At 34.1% G+C, this 22985-nt stretch overlaps 1 long non-coding RNA gene across 1 annotated transcript in view; it reads left to right on the top strand.

The window, feature by feature from the left end:
* LOC136034922 (uncharacterized) overlaps nt 1-22985 on the top strand; it is a 54628-nt gene that overhangs the window by 13949 nt on the left and 17694 nt on the right. The window contains exons 3-5 of the long non-coding RNA XR_010619294.1: nt 3804-3921; nt 9830-10014; nt 10421-10554. This is a non-coding gene — a long non-coding RNA (uncharacterized LOC136034922). The remainder of the gene's footprint in view (nt 1-3803; nt 3922-9829; nt 10015-10420; nt 10555-22985) is intronic.

Raw genomic sequence — 22985 nt, 5'->3', positions numbered from 1 at the left:
CTTTTAATGTGCAAATATATACCCTGAACTGCATAGGTAATTGATTTCCTATTATTTAGAAATACCAAAAGAACAATTTTTATTGCAGTGTTGTTTACAAAATGTCAGACAAAATAGATACTACGCTTCCAAACCGTATAAGGAATTACAGATCTCGTAAAGCGAATGTATAAAACACCCAAAGAGTCCTATTATTTCAAAATCTCACTTTTACTAAAATGTGACAATTAACCAGGTTTAGTAGTACTTTTGGTAAATTAGTTGTGATCTGGATATATTAATCACAAGTCTCACTGGGTCAAAATTTGATTTTTCCTATGTTCAGAGTTTTTTTTTTTTTTTTTTTTTTTTTTTTTTTTTTTTTTTTTTTTTTTTTTTTTTTTTTTTTACAGCCTATTTTCTGAATCCGATCAATTTTGAATCCCACAAATAACAGGAGAATAGTATCCATCCGTGTCTCTGAAACTTTGTGCGGAAGTGAAGGCTCTTTGAACCTCACTTCCATTAGAACCATGACCGTTTTTCAAATTGAATGTTTTTTTGTTTGCTTTTTTTTACTGCCGGTTGCCCGAGATCCTTGTCGAAATATCTGTTTTTCTTTTAACCTTTCTTTATTTCCCCAAGGCTTAAAATCACCCTCGATTTCTAGATTATCATTCCTTGTTTTTGTCAAATTTCATGCAGCTTTTAAGTAAAAAAAACTTTTTTTTGCAAAAGCCTTTTATTTCTAGATGTGCATCTATTTCTTATCAAAAGTCCTACCTATACAAACAGCTGTAATTTAACACAAGTTGCATCTGAGTTCAAATTTCAAAAGAAATTCTTTTGTCTTTTTTTTTCAAAATAGCAACGTCAACAAAACCCTACGTTTTATGCGCCACATTTATGATTTTAATTTGAAATTTCTTATGATTCATACAAGTTTAATTGAAAAAAATGCAAAATATTGTGAATATATAATTCAATTTAACCTCTGGGGCTGACATAGCTCCCGAGAGCTGGGGGGTAAGAGTTGTAAGTTGTGACCTAGGGGCATCTAAAGTTATTTTCGATCGGGTTGTCATATCAACTTTGATAGAGGCTCATTTGTTTTGAAATTTCTAGTTTTATTTTTAATAGTGAAAAGTGTTTGTGTTTAAATCAACCCAAAACTCATGACAAATCCTTAAAAATGTGCATGACTTTGAACCTGTAATTACAAAAAATAAAATTTTTTTGTAGTTTATTATCCTATTTAGGCTAATCGGTCATTTTCGAACAGAATACTATGTTCGCTTCCATTAAATGTCACAATTGGCATTGGATGAATCATTGTGCAAATTATGGCTATCTACATTCTCTCATTTGGTCTTAAAAATTTTTGACTCGTGATATATAACACCAAAGCTGTCTTGGCAGCTTATAATTTACTTTTTAATTTTCTGAATATTAAACTTTGAGTACTTGCATCTCAAACGGAGTAAAAACTTTGAGTTCCTTCATTTAAAGTCTCCTAAGCCAGTGCCCTTGTCAGAAATGTAGAAAAAACAATTTCAATACCTGTTCAGTATTTCAAGAGTCAAAGGTGATCAGAAAACAAAAGTTCCCCTCCACCCTCTATTTATATATACATATTTTCTCTCTTGTTCTCGTACTGTGCTGAAGACGGCCCTCGGACATAGGGCCGAAATATTGACAGAACTGATTTCCATTGTCTTGGAAAAAAACTTTCCCTATTGTTTCTACTTTGTATTTGTTTGTTATTTTATTCATTTTCATTTGCAGGGGGAAGGGCAGGAAACGCTATTTAAGGGGTGGGAATCTGTCGAGGGAGTGAGATGGGATAAAACTTCAAAAACAGGCAATTTTTGATTAGAAGGCAACTAGCCACCTAACGCTCTTTCCCCCGAAATGTATCTGGCCAAAATTTTGAGATCAGCCTTTTGTTAATTGAAGTCCACTTCTTATATAACAATGCCTCTGGGGTTGCCACAGTCCCCTAAGGTTTGGGAAAGGGTGTCCTGGGGCATATAAGGTTATTGCTAATGAGTTGTCATATAAATTTTGGATAAGGCTCATTTGATTGGAAATTTCAAGTTCTATTTTCACTTTTTTAGAGGTAAAGTTGATTGGAGTTTTACAGGTTTCCCATGCATCCTTCCCCCAGCTAGTCCTTGTGTTTTATGACAATGACCCTTGGATTAACAGATCCCCCCAGAGCACAAAGGAAAGAGTTTTAAGTTTTGCCCTGGGAGTATGTAAGATTATTATAGAGGGAATGGTCATATCAAATTAGAAACAGTCTGATTTGATATGGAAAGTTCTAATTTTCTTTTTTAGAGTTAAAAGTGATCAGAGGGCCACTAGCCCCCCTCTCCAACACACTTTTCCCCCAAATATATCAGACAAACTTATTTTCATCCAGAGGGCCATCGAATATTTTGATCAAATTTGAATGATTTAAATATCTGATCAAAATTATAGATAGGTTTTTTTAATAGTCCACTTGTCATATAACAATGTCTTTGGGCTAGACACAGCCCCTCAGATCTTTGGGGAAAGGGTTATAAGTGGTGTCCTTAGGACTTGTAATCTTATTGTAAAAGCCTGTAAAATTCGCCTGAAAATTTGTAAAATTTAAAATTTACCGAAAAATAAATATATTTTGAACGTTTTACGTTTTATAACGCTCATAAATCCAAAGTTGCCTAAGCATGAAAAACGGATGTCAGTATATACTAAACTATTAGTCTATGTTGTTCATTACTTCCCAGTAATTCTGCTTAATGTGAATATTTTCATTTTTTTCTTCTATTATGACAGATGAAAACATATGAATCGAAATGAAATTTGTTAATTGTATGATTCATTTTTGTTTAAAGCTTAAATTGTTATTTAACATTATTTTTTCTCGTTTTTTATTTAATATAGCTCTTTACTTTTCTATGACTTTTCTATTACTTTTCTACTTTACTTTTCTCTTTACTTTTCTATATGTTGGTCAGATTTTAAAAATTAATTTTTCAAAAACAGTGGATGCTGGGTTTTCTTTAATAATTTTTTTTTTAAAAGTCAACTCTCCCTCCTCTCGACTAAAGGCTAACAAAAAGCTTACATATCAAAAATAAAATGGATGTTGTCTTGTCACTGATAATATTTTAGCATTTATTCCCAAGTTTTTTCAATAATGAATTTTTTTTATCGGTTTAGTCTTTTCTTTCAGTTTCTATGCATCAATTGGGCTAAATATGGGACCATTAGGGTTGGGTGGGGATGTGATACTTTAACAACCAACTGGATTGGTATATTTGAAAAAAAAAAAACACGATAAAAGGAATTCAGTAGTGTTTCAACTTCATTTATGTCAATTATGAATTTTCGTAATTATTTACCAGAATTGCTGTTGATATGCTGTATTTCCTTTTGTCTGTCCATTGTTGTTGCCTACCATGTGTTGGTATTGTATAACTAACCAGCTCATGTGAATGGGGTGGGCACAATGTGTAGGAGGTTCGGTTGGAAGCGTTGAACCCCTTTAATGTGTAACTTTTTCTGGTTTCACATTCCATTTACTTCAGCCATATTCTTGTTCCCTCTGAGCCTTTAATCTCTCAAAATAACAATTTTGGGGATGTTTTGAGTAAAGGACATCAGAATGAAAGTTATAATTAGGTAAAGTTGCGTCATTAGACTCCGTATTTTATGCTTTTTTTTAATATTGTATTTTTTTTCTGACGAAGCCCCATCCCAAGCTATGGTTATTTAGCATGTGGCCTATTCTAAAGAATACATGCTAAACAGATATTTCTTATGTTGTTTTATAGGAACGTGCAATGTCATCAAGTCACCAAGTTCTATAGGGATCCCCTGGAAGAAGATTGGGTTTTTACAAAGTGAGCCGAGTGTATCGTCGAGTGTTACCTTTATAAATTTATGGTTATGGTAAGAACACTGGATAAGACTCGTTTTTTTATAATTTACTTTTAACTTTGTATTATTTTTTTTCGTTACCCTAGTAGCTAAATATCTTGACACATGTCCATATGACTATGGACTGAAACAAGTGTCATTTCGAACAGTCAAACCAGCTGGTAGAATGTAACACGTTCTATACTGTGTAAGAAGTTGGACTGTTAGATTGCATGTTGTATACTTGTTTTAAAGGGCAACACAAGTCATATCTGAGCCTTTGACAATGCAGCAGCCCCCCGCTCAGAACTAAGGGGGCAGGATCTTTCAATCCTTTCACTTTACATTTCACAATAGTTCCTTGTAATAATAATAATCTTAAAAATGTATTGAATCTGTAGTAAATAAACAACTTATTTCTTCAGAAGTATGGGAGGAGGAGATTATACGACCCTACATAGAGAGTAGCTCTTGTATATATAAGACTTTTCCATTTTTCAGGGCAAATTTTAAACAAAAAATAGATTGATGAAAAGCCTTGCTAAAATGATCTACAGGTGGAACAGGAGGGTGGGGATACCATAGTTTGCAATGTCCATATTTTTCTCTTTAATATCACATTTTGTTACGCATTTTTGTCTTAAAAATTGGTTAAGTGGATAAAATTAGAAAGAAATAAATATTACAAAACGCATGAAGAGGTGCAACTTTTGATAGTTTTGCTTTTCATCTGATCCCTAGTAAAAAGAAGTTGAAATGTTTGAAATTTAAAGAACACAAATAATTTAGTTTACCCGAAGCTAGCTTAGGAGAAGGCTATAGAAGCCTGCATAAAGTGTAGTTTATGTATATATATATTGATCAATTCTCTTCAGTCAAATCATTTTGTAGGGGAAATAAGGTATTTGACCGATGTTAAACTTCAGTTTGTTGTGTTTTACCCTGCTTTTTTTTAAACAGAGGGTTTTTTTATACAGCAATACCCGTCTTATACGAGTAAAGAAAAATCAAAATAGAAATTCAAGCAAAAATAATGGGCATATGATACAGACATCAAAAGGGTAGTGCGTACCCACCGTTTACAATGATTTTTGTTTAGTTAACGTTTTTCTCTCCAATTTTTTCAAAGTGCCCATCTTTTTTGGGGTTCTCAAATAGGCTGGGCAACCTTAGTTACAAGGCCACTTTCAAAAATGTCAATGGAGATGCTGAACTATATCAAAACATACTTAGTGGATGTAGAGTCTCAAAAAATTGCATCAGCAATGTCTTAGGAAAGGCTGGTAGTACTAATAAAAAATTTCAGGGCATAATTTAAGGAATGTTTAACTAGCAGAAAACACGATATGCATCATTGTTGTCAAAAATATGTATCTGCAATATATGAGAAGCGGCTGAAGATATCAATATGAATCTTTCATGGAATGTTCTAGAAATACTGAACTAAATTATAAGGCATTGTGTACCTCCAGGTGTTCTAAATTAGCTTTTATGAGATCTTAGGAGCGGCTAATGGAAATAAGTTTGTACTTTCTGGGAATATTGTGGTAGAAATAGAACTTAATCAAAAGACACACTATGTGCTTCCAAGTTTTCAAAAAGGGCATATTTGTAATATTTTGGGGGGTTTTTAATGGCATTATATTGAAACATTTAGGGTACTATAATTAGGGTAATGAAAAATGTCAAACGCCGCTTTGCGTCGTAGATCCGTATAACACGTAGATTTGCAATGTCTCTGGAATAGCTAGATAATATAAGAGAGATAAGATAATACTTATTTGTAAAAGGCTATCACAAGCTGTATAGAGCCGAATTCGCTTTATATGTCAAGAAAAAGCTAAAAAAAAAAAGAATTCAAAACAGTACATTAAGTCAAACACTTAAAATTAAAAGGAATTAAAAAAGAAAAATCATCAAAGATAAAGGGCAAATCAGTAAACTTAACAATTAAATTACAAAAACATTGCAGTAAATAAAAAAAGAGTAAAAACGGCAATAGAGGAAAAGGGGAATTTGGCAATTACATAATCACGAATTATTATTAAGGTGTTCCAGAATAAAGGGTATACAACTTTTACGAAACCTCTCTGTAACAGCATGGATCGGAGAGTAAGTTGGGATTGCTAAGGAGGCTGACCGGGGGAGTTGGAGTCTAATGGGATTGTGAAAATCAGGGAGTAAGTCCTCAGTACGGGGATTAGATATGACTGATTTAGCGAAAAGCAGGCAAATTTTTTCCCTCCTTTCTTTTAAGGTTGTAATGCGCGTAGCTCTAAGGAGGAAGGAGTATGGAATTTTGCCTTCTTTGTAAATGATCCTGAGCGAACGCTTTTGGACCGACTCGATTTTGTCACTAAGTTCATTTGAAAGTTGCGAATGCCACATCGGACATGCATATTCCAATAACGGCCTAATAAAGGATAAGTAAACACGGAGGGAATGTATCTTAGGACGATAAAATTTTTTTAGTAGCTTAAAAATGGATAGTGAAACATTTGCTTGTTTAACAATTATGGAAACATTTGTGTCCCACTTAAGATCATTAGAAATTGTGACACCAAGAAGCTTAACATGTTTCACTAGCATTTTGCTTGGGATCGGATCGCAAAAAGCAGGAGTAGATTTCAAGAAGTTGATTGTCATTATCTGGGATTTAGTGGGATTTACTGTCGTATTTAGATTCTTGGATTCATCCGAACACTGGGCTAGGATTTCAACGGGGTCACTTTTAATATTCCTTTGACATACTTCAAGGATCGACAAGTCATCAACATATTTCCAACTTTGGGGGAATTCCTTGGCAATTTCGTTAATCATGACAAGAAATAATAGTGGTCCCAATAAGGTTTCTTGAGGTATTCCACAGTACCTAGGGAGGGGGTTAGAGAAGGTATTTTTGTATTTTACAACTTGTGATCTGTCTGAAAGGAACGATATAACAATATTTACTAATAGTGGGTCAATTTCGAAGTTATCATGTAGTAAACGAATTAGGATAGTGTGGTCAACTAAGTCAAACGCTTTTTGGAAATCGACTAAAACCAGGATAAGCCAAACATTTGGTTTCTCTAGTTCACTTAGGATCATGTGAATCAAGTGTACAAGGTAATGGGTGGTGGAGGTTTTTCTTAAATTACCAAACTGTCGGATGTCAATGCGTGGTATAATTTTAATTTTAAGCCAGTCTCAAAGGAACCCTTCGTAATGCTTAGAAAAAACTGGAGTGACTGTAATAGGACGCATGTTGGTTATAGTCAGACTGGAAGATTTCTTTGGGATGGGTGTTATAAAACCTAGTTTCCAGCAACTTGGGAATTTACCAGATTTTGTAATTTGGTTAAAATTATCAGATAAAGGTCCAGCAATTGTGTCTGAAAAGGCTTTAATCAAGTCAATTGGGATGTCTAATGGGCAAGTACTTGATTTTTTGAGCTTTTGGATTTTATTTATAACATCAAAGGGAGAAATTCGGGGTAAAGAGGTGGAGGGAGGAATAGTTTGAACTGAGCCAGTGAAAGGGGGGAGACTTTGTACTATGGACGCAAGATGCAGGTTCAAATCGTTGGCTATCTTGTAAGGGGGCTCAGGGAGATGAAAATTAACTTCAACAGGGTTTTTCCGCAAATCTCTTTAATTTTCCTGTACCATTGTTTGGGTTTGTTAAGAATACAAATACTTAACCTTACTATTGTAATACCCAGAAGCTGCCTTTCTCAATTTTCTCTTCAGAAACTTTCTTAGATCATTAGCCTGTGTGATATGTCCTTGCTTAAACAAAATGATTTTTTTCCTTATTAGTTTTTTAAAAGTCGGAATAGCTAAGGGTATCTTGTTGAAACTTTCATCAAGTTTTGATACAGATGTTGTACTAAATCTAGAGACATCATTGTATCAATGTTGTCAAAGAGTATATATCTGTAGTATCTCAAGAATATCTATGGGTATTGGACCATTGTTCATATGGTTTAGTAGAACCATATTTTAACCCATGCATCTTTTTTATACTTGATACACTGCTTTAAATTGAAACTACTGGGTACTGTAATTAGGAAAAACGTACAATTTGAAAAAACACTTTTTGTCCCAGCTCTGTATAACAGGTGGATTTGAAACGTCTCTGGAAAGGCTAAGGGTATCTTATCCTTAACTGTGTTGTACACAGTTTAGTTCAACAGTCACCATTCACTTTCAATTAATGGTGAGAAGGCTGTTGAAGTCTCTTCTAGTGATGGAGGTATATCCAAGTTGTCTAAGGGTGCATCTGCAAAATATCAGAAATGCCTAAGTGCATTAAGCTGATATTCAGTGCCTGAAGAGGGGTATGTTTTACAAAATCATAAGACAGTATATCGACATATTCTGTGTAAATGGTGTACCTGCAATATTTCAGGAAAATCTAAAGGTATGAAGTGGCAGACTATGACTACGTGTTGATTTAAATCCAAATAAACTATTTACTTCCAATTTTTCACAAGGGGACATCGTCAACATCTCGGGAATAGCTAAGGATAATCAGTTAAAACTGTCAGGGAACAATGAGGGTAATATCCAACTAAATCCTAAGACTATATATACACACATTTTCGAAAACGTTTAGATAATATACGGTATTTATTTTAAAAAAATCGCTATCACAAGCCCACAAAGGGCCGAATTAGGTCTTTGAATTCGAAAAATCACATGGTTACACGGACACTGGCAAAACTACAAAAACAACAACGAAAGAGAAAAATTATCATGAATAATCAATTGTGAGTAAATAATTTAGCTGTAAAAAGTCAATGAAAAAGTTAAAAAGATAAAAGCTAATCCAAGTAAACTTAAACAGATACAAGTATGAAAAAAAAATGATAAAGGACATTGAAAAAAGGGGAGGGGGAAATAAGTGAATAAGAAAAAATGAGATAAAAATATACATAAAAATTAAAAGGCACACTAAATAAGTGTCAATAATTCAACTTCATAAAGTAAATACAAAATTTAATAAGATATAAACTGGTAGAAGAGGGGGAGGGGTGGACAAAAATAAGCGAATAAACAGAAAAAGGGAAACGAAATATACAATGTATAAAAGTTAAAAGGGATACAAAAAAAGAGTTGGGGGGGGGGGGGAACAAACAAAAATGCAAGAACCTGGACCGGACCATCAGACAATAAAAAAACTAAAAAAAGGCGAAACTTGTGGGATATTTTATTCATTTTTCTGTGATGAAAGGGGAAATTGTTTTTTAATATCTGGATGCAATGAAGCGAATGGGGGACAAAATAGGGATAGGCTCTGAAACAGCCTCAAGCGTCCGTAATCTGGGCTTGGAGTTAATTATTACAAACTTAAAGGTTTGACGACTATTTTTTTTTCTGACAAATCTTAATTAGAATTTTTATTTGGTTTTCTACTAGTTCATCCAGGGGCAAGTAATTTCGAGTGAAAACTATATAAATTTGGGACTTAAAATTATGTCGTTTTATTTGGATTTGTTTCTATCATCATTTTTATCACCCATAACACAAGGATGTATTGTATAAGAGAACTCGATAAAAATTGCTTTAGATAATTTAGCTTTAGCTTTGAATCACTTTTTCTCACCCTTAATTAATGCATACATTATTAAATATTGTGAACTTGTATCCTATATTTGATGTTAAGTACATTTAAATTGAAATTGAAAATTTTATATTAGTATTTACTGATGTTTTTTTTGCCAAAATAGACAATTAAATTTTTTCCAAGTCCGTATTAAATATTTTGGAAGCAACTAATCAAATATACCAAATTTTTGAAACGATATACAATATTTGTAGTAAATTCTGAACTATAAAATATAAAAATTGATACTTATTTTATTTTGACCGGACACTTATTTTTATTTTGACCGACACTTATTTTACTGTCAACGCTACCTATGTTTGAAATACATGCTGTTTTTTTCCCTTTAAGATTCCTTTCCGACTTGATTCCACCGCCTTTTAGGAATCTCTCCCGTTTGGTAGCCGAACAGAATCTTCCACTTACAAGACTATCTGCACAGATCCATAATCGACAGAAGCCAACAATGAGGCTGGATTTTTCGCCTGACATCGTCTGCGCTAAGGCTTACAATACCCTACCGCTTGATCTGAGAGGTAGGAGCCTTTTTTGCTTCTTTCAAAAAGAGAATAAAAAATTATTTTGTTTTGAACTAGTTTTAATTGAATAAAGAATTTAAATATTTATGTGATTTTAGCCATAATTGAGTTTTTTTGTGTGAGGATTGGAGTGGTTTGCTCCTGGATGAAAAGGCGGGAACTTGTAAGGATGTTTTTGTTGGTAGGGGCCATAGTTGTATCGAGAAGTGGAGGCAGAGCCATACTGTGTATTTAGTTTTTAAGCAATAAGGGACTCAGCATGCATTTGTTGCATAGAGATGAGAGATTATGTATGTTATAACTACTATAATTTTTTTTTTTTATAAACCCGAGTGAACTGAACTGATCTAAAACTTTACCTCTTGTAAGGGACAGATGCTAAGCATTTATTATTATTTTACAGGGACGTAATGTCATCGAGTCGCCGAGTTCTATTGCAATCCCCTTAAAGAAGATTGCATGCAGGCAGTAATTCTACATTTTGACTGCGCATGCTTTTGCGAGGCTCTTAATACTTTTGTTGACAGAAGATCGGGGGTGAGTAAGGTATTTAAGCCTTATATAAAATGCACATTAACTCCAACTAGATTAAAATTTAATTATTGGCCATCTGAATAACAAATAATAGTCTGCAAACCAATAGTACATCATTAAAGGAAGGGAAACCGGTTGTGGTAGTTCATTATATAGTATTTTGATACCTGAATAGAACAAGGTGAACATCCCTGTCGATCCATTTTTATGGTCTTTTCCAATATACAAATCAATTAATGTGCAAATCCCCCCTCGTCTTTTTTATGATATTCAGGATGTTGCTGCTAATCACATAATCAGCTAATCTCAACCTCATTGCTAATAAGCGAATCCCATTTACTTGTATTTTTATCTCCATTTTAAAATTATTTTCTGTATTATTTATTATACAAAAAGAATATAATCAGTTTAATATAGAAACATAGGGGTGTGATTGCCTTGATTAAATGAGATACTTCTAGGGTTAAATATGACAAAATCATTGGAGAAGGGTAATGGAGGCATTTATCATGTAAGAGGACTTTACAAAAATTTTTTTTATAAAATTTACCGTTGTATCATTTTTTCTTACCCTTAATTGATGCATTCGTTTTAATATATTGGAATATGTGTATTATATTCCGTATTTAGGACATAAAAATTGAAATTGAAAATTTCCAACTAGTATTTACTGATGATTTTTTTTTTGCCAGAATAGACTTCAAATTTTTTTTTGTCAGGTCTATATAAAATATTGTGGGTACAACGAATCGGATATGCCAAATTTTTGAGGCAAAAATGAATATTTCGTATTAAATTCATAAGTATAAAATATGACAATTGATAATATAATTTTACTGGCATTTCATAGTCAACGCTACCTATGTTTCAGATATACGTTTGTTTTTCTTATAAAGAATATAGATGGCAATATCAGATTCTTATAAATGACAGATTTGTTGTATTTCCAATCCCAACGTGCCATCACAACTTTATTTTAGTATTGTTTGGATAAGTAGTAGTAGTAGACATGTTTAATAGCGAAAACTTGACAGCTATCGCTGATATGTGTTTCTTTACAACATATTCAAAATCAAACTACGCTTGTAAATATTAATAAAATGATATAAATTAAATGATAAAGCTAACGAGTGAATATGATGGCTGAGCCCATTATGCTATCATTTTGTTGCTTCAACTCAAAACATAATAATTAAAATCAGGTTTTGCTAGACCCAATGCTATTCTGTCAACATCTTCCTTTTCTCTGGTTTCATTTATATTATATACATTTTAACAGCATTTACCCCTATTTATCTTTTCAAATAAATAGATGTCATTCGTTTAAAAGGAAAGTAAAAATTCCATACGTACTATAATTTTTTTTAAATCCTCGATCACTCTTCATCATTGTGTTATATTCTTTCCAAATTCGATGTATAATCTCTAAAGTTTGTTGCATATACTACTGTTTTTCTCACCGCGTTAGTTTTACCATTTTCTTAAAGCAGTAAATGCATATAGTTTTTTGTTAATGTTCACTTTTTGTTGTTTTTTTAATAAGAATTTTGCAAACTTCAAGTTTGAACGGTCGCATTAAATTCTCAAAACTGTCTACTGTAGATTCTTTATTGCTTTTTTCACATTATATTTCACAATATAGGATCTGTTTTCTTTCTGTAAAAACTATAGTCGAACAGTTCCCGAACTGTTCAATAGCCCCCTACCCCCCAATTCTTTCGGTAAGCCACTCATGAGAAATATCCTTGTGCCTGAAGGTACAGCTATGTACAGAATTGACATATTTTCATAAATTATAATTTTCTTTCTTATTCCTAGATACTTCACGTAAAATGTCAAGGTAAAATGATATACCTTGTTTTGAGAATTACTCCTTTTATATAAGCAAGAAAAAAATAATATAAACTTTTTAATGGTTATTACCTTGTAAAATGTTATTTCAAAGCCAGGTAAAAAGTAAAATTTAAATATACTTAAGAACGTGGCGTTTTTCAGTAAGAAAAGTGGAGGATTATAGCTTCTATTTCTCCTTCGAGGGGGTTGACCATGGATAATAAGAGTTTGAGTTTGTTGAAACCATAGATGATGAGTATCGTCTTATGTTCAGGGTAAGGTACGAGTTTTTTCTTGCAAATCCTTAAAAATTTTTTATTACCCTGATGCTTCAAAAGTAAATGGCTTTTGCCAGCTTTGCCTCTTACTCAGACTATTGGTCTTGGGTTTCTATGGCACTTGGTATTAACCAAGTGACATATAGCAATCGCCAATTCTGTCGGTCTGTCTGTCGGTCCCGGTTTTGCTACTTTAGGCAGTTCCAGGTAAGCTACGACGATGAAATTTGGCAGACGTATCAGGGACGGGACCAGCTTAAATTAGAAATAGCTGTTTTCCCAATTTGACCATCTGGGGGGGGGGAGGAGTGGGGGGCCGGTTAATTTGGAAAAAATAGAAAAAATGAAGTATTTTTAGCTTATGAATGGGTGATGGGATCTTAATGAAATTTGATTTTTGGAATGATATTGTGTCTCAGAGCTCTAATTTTAAATCCCAACCGGATCTGATGACATTGGGGGGAATTAGAGGGGGGGAACCTAAAATCTTGGAAAACACTTAAAGTGGAGGGATCGGGATGAAACTTGATGGGAAAAATAAACACAAGTCCCAGATACATGATTGACATAATCGGAACGAATCCGCTCTCTTTGGGGTAGTTGGGGGGGGGGGTAATTCTGAAAAATTAGAAAAAATGAGGTATTTTTGACTTACGAACAGGTGACCGGATATCAATGAAATTTGATGTTTAGAAGGATATTGTGTCTTAGAGCTCTTATCTTAAATGACGACCGGATCTGGTGACATTGGGGGGGGGGGGAGTAGGGAGGGGGAAACCTAAAACTTGGAAAACACTTAGAGTGGAGCGATCGGGATGAAACTTGGTGGTAAAAATAAACACAAGTGCTAGATACATGATTGACATAAACGGAACGGATCCGCTCTCTTTGGGATAGTGGGGGGGGGGGGTTATTTCCGAAAAATTAGAAAAAATGAGGTATTTTTAACTTACGAACAGGTGATGAGATCGCAATGAAATTTGATATTTAGAAGGATATCTTGGCTCAGAGCTCTTATTTTAAACTCGACCAGACCTGGTGACATTGGGGGGGGGGGTTGGGAGGGGGAAACCTAAAACTTAAAAAACACTTAGAGTGGAGGGATCGGGATGAAACTTGGTGGAAAAAATAATCACGAGTCCTAGATACATGATTGACATAACCGGAACGGATCTGTTCTCTTTGGGGTAGTTGGGGGAGGGGTTAATTCTGAAAAATTAGAAAAATGAGGTATTTTTATCGTACGAACGGGTTATCGGATCTCAATGAAATTTGATATTTAGAAGGATATCGTGTCTCAAAGCTCTTATTTTAAATCCTGACTGGATCTGGTGACGTTGGGGGAAGTTTGGGGTGGGGGAACCTAAAATCATGGAAAACGCTTAGATTGGAGGGATCGGGATGAAACTTGGTGGGAAAAATAACCAGAAGTCTTACATACATGATTTACATAATTGGAACGGATCCGATCTATTGGGGGGGGGGGGTTAATTCTGAAAAATAAAAAAAAATGACGTATTTTTAACTTACGAAGGAGTGATCGGATCTTCATGAAACTTCATATTTAGAAGGACCTCGTAACTCAGATCTCTTATTATAAATCTCAACCGGCTCAAGCGTAATTGGGGGGGGGGGGACCGGAAATCTTAGAAAATACTTAAAGCGGTGAGATCAGGATGAAACTGGATGGGAAGAATAAAAACCTGTCTAATATACGTGACTGACATAACCGGACCGGATCTGCTCCCCTTGGTGGAATTGGCGGGGGGGGGGGGGTGATTTTGAAAATTGAGGTATTTGTAACTTACGAAAGGGTGACCAGATCTTGATGAAATTTGATATTTAGAAGGATCTGGTGCTTTAAAGTTCTTATTTTAAATTCCGACCAGATCCTGTGACGTTGGGGGGAGTTGGAGGGGGAAACTGGAATTCTTGGAAAACGGGAAAATTGGGGTATTTTTGTCTTACGAATAGATGATCGGATCTTAATGAAATATCATTTTTAGAAAGAATTCATGTCTCAGAGCTCTTATTCCACATTCAGACCAGATCGTTTGACATTGGGGGGAGTTGGAGGGGGAAATCTTGGAAAAACACTTGGAGTGTAGGAATCGGGATGAAGCTTGGTGGATAGAATAAACAAATGTCCTTGATACGTGATTGACAGAATCGTACTGGATTCGATCTCTTTGGGGGAGTTGGGGGGAGGGGTTTAGTGATTTGGCGAGTTTGGTACTTCTTGACGTGCTAGGACGATGAAAAGTAATAGGCGTGTCAGGGAGCTGCACAATTTGACTTGATAAAGTCGTTTTCCCAGATTGGACCATCTGGGGGGCTAAAGGGAGAGGAAAAATTAGAAAAATTAGGTATTTATAACTTACGATTGGGTGATCGGATCTTAATGAATTTTGATATTTAGAAGGACATCGTGACTCAGAGCTCTTATTTTAAATCCTGAACGGCATTAAGCCTCTTATTTTCCTTTTTAAATCAATCTATTGATTCATAGAATTTTGTTAGAGCTCATACCATATGAGCTCTTGGCTCTTGTTTCAATTAGCCATGGCTCTTAACCCTTTTATTCTAAAGCCACCAACTTGATTTTAATTCTAAAATCTACCTGTTTTAAATTCGCCTAAAGACACAAATCCATTAGAGGCGAGAAAGAAAAAAATGACGACAAATTATTTAGTTTGTCAATGAATTTCTGTCAATTAAATGAAGGATATCAACTTAATTCAGAAATGTTTAGATACCATAGTTTAAATTATGTTATGAAAGAGAGAGAAGATGATGCAAAAAGTAAAACAACGGAAAGAAACACATCAATTAAATTATATTTTAAGACAAAATTTAAAAATAACTTTAAAAGTTGTTTTCCCCGATTCGACCATCCGGGGGGCTGAAGGGAGAGGAAAATTAGAATAAAATAGGTATATATAACTGACGAGTGGGTCATCGGACCTCAATGAATTTTCATATTTGGAAGGGCATCGTGGCTCAGAGCTATTATTTTAAATCCCAACGGGCATTAAGCCTCTGATTTTCCTTTTAAATCAATCTATTGATTCTTAGAATTTTGCTAGAGCTCATACCATATGAGCTCTTAGCTCTTGTTTTTTTAAATATTGATCCACTGATTGATTACTGTCTTTTTGAAGTGATTGAACCTAACGAGTCAGTTTTGTTAATAATCAATAGCCTAGAATTTATTTTTTTCATCTATCTAATTATATTTTCATAATTTTTTTTTGCAATTTTATAACAGTAAAATTGTATGTTTCGACTGGGATCTCCACCAATCTACTGTAAAAAAAAATTACAACAAAAAATCGAACAAAAAAAAAACAACATTTGAAGCAAAATCTGTTTTGCGGAAAATCTTTTCCGTAAGAAAATTCCGCTGGAAAACCCCTTACTCTCTACGGACTTTTCATCTGCGGAAAATCACTGAAGGAAATTTTTGACATTAGCTTATTTCTTTAAATCTTTTCTTTGGGTTTTGTGGTTGGGGTTTGAGCTCCGTTATTGGATTGAGAAACAGAATATTTTAATTGATTTACTTGTTGATTTGAAATTAGGAATTTTGGCAAATCGTTCATGTGAGCTTTCAAAAGACTCCTAGATAAAGAAGAATATACAAAAATTAATGGTTTGGTTTCCTTTCTGATTAATAAACTAAATAGAAAATTACAGTAAAATGCTAAATGAATATTTTGCGAAAGTAAGATCCAAATAATCGTAAATATCTTCAATTCTATCTCTTACATCATCCCTCTGTTTTTCTCTCTATTCCTAGCCCCCTCTACACCTCGTTCCTCTTTCATTTACCACCTCTATTAGTAAATATATTTCATAACCTTTTACTTGGCGCTCCTCTCTTCGTTCTGCACAATGCTTTCATATTGCCTTTGACAAAGATAAGTCTAGTTTTATCTTATCTTTTAAAGTCGTCAAAGATTTTTTTTTTACATCCGGTTTTATATTCATAGCTGTCAACTATTTTATTCAGTCTGAGGAATCACTCTTTATTAAAAAAAAAATCGCAGTCTTTAAATTGTGATAATGCATATCATAGCTTCACATATCTCAATCCATTGGGTCAATTATAAGATCTTCAAAGAAAACATCCTTACCGTATAATTTACAAGACATTTTAAAGTTTATTTTTTCAGTCACGGTTCTCATGGGAGTAAGGTCCACAGTCATTCACTTATGCACAAAGTTTCAGAGGCACTGATGGATACTATACTCCTTTTATTTGTGGGATTCAGAATGATCCCATCAAGAAAAAAGGCTATATAAAAAAAAAAAAAAAAAAAAAAAAAAAAAAAAAACAGATTATGACTCAGTGAAACTTGTGTTTAAAATATTGAGTTCAAAATTAATGTATCAGGAAGTATTACTAAACCTGGTCAATTGTCCAATTTTAGTAAAAATAAAATTTTGAAATAATAAGACTTTTATGGGCGTCTTATACTTTCACTTAACGAGATCTGTAATTACTTACAGGGGTCGGTAGCGTAATGTCTATTTTGTCGAGATTTCGTTATAACTGTTTATAACACAAATTTTTCTAATATTTTTCAAAATAATAGAAAATGTATTGCATATATGCAATTCAGGGTAGGAGGGAAGGGGGTTTTAAAGTCATTTCTGTGGTTAATGAATTACTTAATTTATGCTAGTTTTCAAAATAAAACATCTTACCCTGACAGTGTACTCCCTTCTCCTGATAAACTCATTTATTGCTTTAATAACATATTTTTCTGTTATTTTTTTCCATTGTTTAATCCGTTCTAATGCTGCTTGTGTTAATTAGCCTCGAATATATCCAGTTTAAAATTAGTGACTGTGATGAATATTTGCAAAAAAAACCACTTTCAAATGTTAAAAATTTGAATAATAGTCCTACATGGAGTGTAGCTCTTGTGTATGTAATACTTTTCATTTGATTTATTTTTCAGGGTAAATATTTTACCAATGATAAACTTGAATTTCCAGTTTTTGTTGTGTCTGATTTTTGCAAGCAGAAACCCTATGCTCCACAGACAAAAGATAGATAGATGAAAAGTCTTGCTAAAATATGGAAAAGTTTTAAGTGGAACAGGAGGGTGAGGCATACCACCATTTAGCTACGTCCACACTTTTCTCTTTGATATTGCATTTGATTACTCAATTTTGTCTTAAAAATCAATAAATATATAGAATTAAAAAGGAAAAAATATTGCTCAACATATGAAGAGGGCTGCAACTTTTGATTGTTTTGCTTTTCGTCTGATCCCTTGTAAAAAGAGAACTTTGAAATGTTTTATATTTAAGCCAAAGTTATATTTAATTATTCCAGTTTAATTTTTTTAGAGTTAAAATTTATTAGAGGGTTACAGGCGCCCATGCCCTCTTTCTCGCAGATAGTCTATGTGTCATATAATCATGCCTCTTGGGCTTACACAGCCCCCCCAGAGAGGGGGGGGTAGGGCTGCCATTTTCGCCTTGGGGCCTATAGTTATTATGGAAGAGGTGGTCATGTCAACTTTGGAGGATGGTCGTTTGATTGATAATTTAGAATTATAGTTTCGTTTTTAAGAGCCAAAAGTGATTGGAGGGCAATAGGCCCCTGGAGCTTGGGGGACTATGGTTGTAAGTTGTGCCCCAGGTAAAAAAAAAAGGTAAAGGATGCGGCATTTAGACTTTACAGTCCGTACCGGCGGTGCTGATCTCCGTTTCTTGGCCCTTCAGCCAAGAAGTGCAATGGGGGGTTGGGGGCCAGCCAACCTGTGCTTTGTGCCCCAGGGGTATATAAGGTTATTTTTGAAGGGGTGGTGATATATACGCTGGAAGAGGCTGATTGGATATTAAAAGTTTTCTTTGCTAAATCTATTAAAGTGCAGCTAGCCCCTCTAGCTTCCTTCCCCCCAAAATATATCTGATCAGAATTTTGAGATAGTTTTTTTTTTTTTAAAATAGTCCACTTGTCATATAACACTTCCTTTGTGGTTTACACGGGACCCCAAAGCTTACGGGAAAGGACTATAAATTTTGCCCTGGGGGTATATTAGGTTATTTTAGAAGGGGTGGTCATATCAACTTGAAGGAGGCTTGTTTCATAAGAAATCGGAAGTTCTAGTTTCCCTATCTTATGAGTCAAAAGTGATTGAAGAGCAACAGCCCCTCCATGCCCTCTTTTTCCCAAGTATATCGAATGGAAATTTTGAGAGAGCAACGTTGTTCGAAATGACCCCTGTCAAACAGTTCGTGGTAACGAACTGTAGTAACGAGCGACCCGGCTCAATAGTAACCAAAACTCTAAAAAATTGAATTTTGATATCAATAGCTACATCAAAAGAATTGCATTTTAATGCTGATTTTAAATATATAAGTTTCATCAAGTTTAGTTTTACCCATCAAAAGTTACGAGCCTGAGAAAATTTGCCTTATTTAGGAAAATAGGGGGAAACACCCCCTAAAAGTCGTAGGATCTTAACGAAAATCACACCATCGCATTCAGCGTATCAAAGAACCTTATAGCAAAAACTTCAATCCAGCGTATCAGAGAACCCTACTGTAGAAGTTTCAAGCTCCTATCTACAGAAATGTGGAATTTTGTATTTTTTGCCTGAAGACAAATCACGGGCGCGTGTTTATTTGTTTGTTTGTTTTTTCTTTTTTCCCCAGGGGTCATCGTATCGACCAAGTGGTCCTAAAATGTCGCAAGAAGGCTCGTTCTAACGGAAATGAAAAGTTCTAGTGCCCTTTTTAAGTGCCTAAAAAAATTGGAGGGCATCTAGGCCCCCTCCCACGCTCATTTTTTCCCAAAGTCAATGGATCAAAATTTTGAGATGGCCATTTTGTTCAGCATAGTCGAAAACCATAATAACTATGTCTTTGGGGATGACACTCCCCCACAATCCCTTGGGGAGGGGCTGCAAGTTACAAACTTTGACCAGTGTTTACATATAGTAATGGTTATTGGGAAGTGTAAAGACGTTTTCAGGGGGATTTTATTTTGTTTGGGGGTGAGGCTGAGGAGAGGGGGCTATGTTGGAGGATCTTTCCTTGGAGGAATCTGTCATGAGGGAAGAAAAATTCAATGAAAAGGGCGCAGGATTCTCTAGCATTACTATAAGAAAACAATGAAAAATAAACATGAAAACCTTTTTTTCACATGAAAGGAAGAACTAGCATTGAAACTTAAAACGAACAGAGATTATTACGCATATGAGGGGTTCTAAATATACTTTAGCATAAAGAGCGAGGTATTTAGGAGGAGATAAATACCTTGCTCTTTATGCTAAAGTATTTTTAGTAATTTCAACTATGTATCCTACGGCCTTTCTGATTCATGGGTCATTCTTAAAGAATTTGGACAAAACTTACGATTTAGTGTAAAGAGCGAGGTATTAACGAGGGTACAAACCCCCTCGTACACATAAAAAAATATAAGGTTATGAAAGTTTGTTACGTAAGTTAATTCTTAAGTTACGTATATTTTTTACTAATAAAAACGTTCGTTAAAAATTAAAAGTTCTAGTTGCCTTTTTAAGTAACCGAAAAATTGGAGGGCAACTAGGCCTCCTTCTCCACCCCTTATTTCTCAATATCGTCTGATCAAAACTAAGAGAAAGCCATATAGCCAAAAAAAGAATTAATATACAAATTTCATTTTAATAATTTATGTGCGGAGAGCCAAAATCAAACATGCATTAATTCAAAAACGTTCAGAAATTAAATAAAAAAAAACTAATTTTTTTTAGCTGAAAGTAAGCAGCGACATTAAAACTTAAAACAAACAGAAATTACTCCATATATGAAATGGGTTGTCCCCTCCGCAATCCCTCGCTCTTTACGCTAAAGTTTGACTCTGTGCCACAATTCTACTTTTTAAAACAATTAAAAGCTTTAGCGTAAAGAGCGAGGGATTGCGGAGGGGACAACCCATTTCATATACGGAGTAATTTCTGTTCGTTTTAAGTTTTAATGTCGCTCCTTACTTTCAGCTAAAAAAATTAGTTTTTTTTATTTAATGAAATATAAAAATGCTCCTGGGGCTGACAATGCTACCTATCTAGGGGGCAAGAGTTTTAAATTGTGACCTTGGGGCATATAAGGTTATTTTCGATGGGTTGGTCATATCAACTCTTATAGAGGCTCATTTGATTTGAAATTTTTAGTTTTATTTTCAAGAGTCAAAAGTGATCAGAAGGCAACTAGCCCTCCTAACGTCGTTTCCCCCGAAATGTATCTTGCCAACATTTTGAGATAGCCCTTTTGTTAAATGAAGTCCATGTCTTATATAACAATTTCTCTGAGGTTGACACGTTCCCTAAGATTTGGGAAAGGGCTGTAAGTTGTGTCATGGGGCATATAAGGTTATTGTGGATGGGGTTGTCATACCGATTTAGGAAGAGGTTTATTTGATCGGAAATTCCAAGTTCTATTTATTTTTCCGACGAGTTTAGTATCCACACAAAAACCATTAAAAAAGATTTGACTTTTTTGTCGCTATTAAAGAAAACAAAAAAATTATAATTCTTTATTTCGTTCCCTACAAATAATCCATATTTATCACAAATAATCCACGTTTACTTTTCTTATTTTGTCAGTCCATGACGGCTAGACTCTTCTTAAAGGATTTAATTGATACCTGTCCTGGACTATAGAATACTGTTTATAATACTGTTATAGAAAACTGTTCTGTAAATGTGAGAATTAATTTTTGAAGTGAAATTCATGTGAATTTAAGTTGCAGAAGAGCAAGATTCTAACGAGTATTCAAACAACTTAAAAATTGACGAAAGGAAAGAAGAAAAGGAAATAGCAAGCTCTGCCGGTGAGGAAAAATTTCCTGACCAGACCGAGAACATTAATACCCTAAAGCTAATCTTCTTTTAAAAGGTTTTTATAGCCAGTTGAGGTGCTATTGATTGAAATGAATAAAAAAATTGATATAAATCGACATAATTTGAGGTTCCATCCTGGGACTATTCAGTCCACATGGACAGTGAAATAAGAAAATTGTTTCTAAAGCAAAAATTAAATTAGAGTATATTAAAGGTAAATTAGGATTATGAGGGAAAGAATTACGATTGAACTCTAAATGTATTTGAATCAGAAATCAAAAGCTGAAGAAATAGACTTTAAAGGCATTATAATTAGGATTTTAAAATAAAAAATGGAATGCAAAAAGTAGATATAGAATCCAAACAACTACATTAGAAAGCAAAAATGAAAGTAGGAAATTCTTGGCCATTTCTCTTGGTTTTCTTCGGGCTCTTATGAGCCTTTGACAAAACTCAGAAACTAAGAAGAGGTTAAATAAAAATATTCCTCCCACTCGTTTACATGAGTTGTTCAGAAGTCAAATCGATTAAAAAGAACTTCTCAGATTTTCTAGTTTGACGTTTCTGTGTTAAAGGAATTAATTGAATAAAGTCAGTATCCTATTCCCTAATTACAGAAATCTGTTCAAAAAGTCGCTGAGTAATTGATTTATTGATTCACTATTTGACGAGTTGTTTTATGCCAAATAATACGAAAATATTCTCCTTGCTAAAACGCAAATAAATAAACTTTTTAAGAATCTTTGACATCTCTTTAAAAGAATAGCCGGAAACGTATCATGTGCTTCTTTTATTTGTTCTATAGAATTCTTCAAATTAGCTTCTTACCGGTATATACCATGGTTAGCGTGAGAATTTGAAAATGTGAAACTATTTGGCCAGAAAAACTTAAAGGTGTATGTGGAATTTCCCTAAAAGAAATCGGAAAAAAGCTATAGAACAAATTGTTGAGTTGTCAAACTGAGCAAGTTCTATTGTTAAACTTGCTTGTTTGTTCAACTATTCTCATTTTGTTCTCAAGTTAAATATAAGTTTCTATTGTTTCGTTTTCATAAGGGTTTTCCTGTGGAATTTATATTATGTAATATACCGGAGCCTTTAATCTCTCAAAATAAAAGTTTTGGATACGTTTTGAGTAAGGGACCTCAGAAGCATTGATGGATCCAGGCAGGGAGGGGGGGGGGAGGCAAGGGGTGTACGCCTCTCTCCTTGAAAAGGTGGTGGATTTGTGGTTTGGATAGGGACGAAAGTAATTTTTTTGTAATTGGTTTTTATGGCACTTGGTATTAACCAATTGACATATAGCGATCGCAGATTCTGTTGGTCGGCCTGTCTGTCTGTCCCGGTTTTGCTAGTTTAAGCACTTCCAGATAAGCTACGACAATGAAATGTGAAGGATTTTTTATTTTGTGAGGAAGAATTAGTGACTAATAAAATGATAAAAACATGATAATGCCCCAGGTGCTGATAATTGTTTTAGTTT

This window comes from Artemia franciscana, chromosome 13 (assembly GCF_032884065.1).
Source record: "Artemia franciscana chromosome 13, ASM3288406v1, whole genome shotgun sequence".
In the NCBI taxonomy this organism is placed as follows: domain Eukaryota; kingdom Metazoa; phylum Arthropoda; class Branchiopoda; order Anostraca; family Artemiidae; genus Artemia; species Artemia franciscana.
Note: the sequence above shows the minus strand (reverse complement) of the source record. Positions and strands in the feature narration are given on the sequence as shown.